We start from the raw sequence: 1662 nt of genomic DNA on the forward strand, positions 1-1662 counted from the left end.
GGAAACCCCTACAAAAACAGGGAGACATAGCAAAGTACAGAGTAGTTGCTAAGAACTATCAACTTTCTAGTTAAACAATCCTTTCTCCCGGTTTCCTTCTATTTCTATAAACCGAAGGATTATGAGCCCTGGCATTCCTAAACTGCATCAAAGGTTAGAATACGCTTACTGCTCTTTACTTTTAGACTTGACAGAGACAAAACACTTGGCTTATGATTAATATTAATAATAATAAAACAAAAATTGTAAGAGTCCCAAATAAACAGTGTAGATAATATCTTGCGTTGTACATAATTGGATTTATGATTTTTACCGAAGTTACTCACTTTCACTGGACTTGGATAAACCAGAACTGCAGCATTATAATTGGATTTTAATTCGTTGAACAACTTGTTTAAATTAGTCCACACAAAAAGTGACTATAACTTTAAGAATAAACATTAAAGGTAAAATAATAACCTTAATACTAGGAATGACACATCTTAAAAATTCTTAATTTTCTTAACTCAAGAATTTTATAGTATTCTTCATCAGCATCACCAAAATAGCGTCAGCTACAGAGATGAGGGCACTATTTTACAACCCTGGAAAACTCTATTACTCTCCAATTTCTTATTATGTCATAGCTTTAACTGGAAATTAGATGGCTTTGTCATCAACTCTACATAATATATGAGTAGACCAGTAGCTGAACTAAGTGACTGCCCGCACAACAGTTTCTTTAGTAAGAGGAATCCTTGAATATGTCTAAAGCAAATTCATCTTCATACCTCCTCTGGTTGCAATTAGGTTGACTCGAGCATAAGTTAAATAGTGGTCACATATTGGGTAATTGGATCTATCGCACTGGTTTACATAGGTCTCACAAGAATCTAAAATTGTTTCTAATTGGTGGATTATATTTAGCTGGCAAATTGGAAACTATTTTGTATTCGTACGTTGCGGGATGCCCACTGACACTGGTGAAACCTCTATTAAATTTAATGGCATAATCTCATTTATTGATATTAGTCTTATAGGAGCGGATCCAGGGGATGGTTTTTCGGGCACGTGCAACCCCTTGAAGGTTTAAAGTTGCACAAGCTATACGGGGTGAAGAGGTAAAAAACAGCCTAAGTTTCATTTGTGCGTTTCCCAAACATTAATTCTGGATCTGCCCCTGTACATTCAACGAATTATTTTGTGGCAAAATATAATAAACAAGTTAGATGAATACATTTTAGCAAGTATAGTTTACGAAGAAACTCTAGGCGTAATCTAGAACCAAAGACAAAAAATATGTTTTTTTCAGTGATTTTTTAAAGAAAAAAAAAGACTTTTTTTTGTTGTTTTCGAAACTTCTTAATTTCATGAAAGACATTATTTTATATACTAGCATTATTTCTCCATTTTAACCCTCTCACTTCAGACCCAAGACGGGGCCAGAGTAGGAGGATGGCAGTTAGACATATTTTCATTGGTCCGTTAAAAGTATTCTCACCCCTGCCTTTACCACTATCAAACGCATAGAAATAAAATTTGAGTTTTCCATGGTTAACATCTCTCCTTATATACACCCTTAACCATAATTATGTTAGTAGCCACCCCCCCCCTTCCAGACAGATTATTCTTAGTTGTATGTGTGCTTCACCCCTTAAAAAAGAAGAAGAAAGAACACAAACA

The sequence above is a fragment of the Artemia sp. Qi Xiang Cuo genome, chromosome 4, assembly GCF_049724085.1.
Source record: "Artemia sp. Qi Xiang Cuo chromosome 4, ASM4972408v1, whole genome shotgun sequence".
NCBI lineage: Eukaryota > Metazoa > Arthropoda > Branchiopoda > Anostraca > Artemiidae > Artemia > Artemia sp. Qi Xiang Cuo.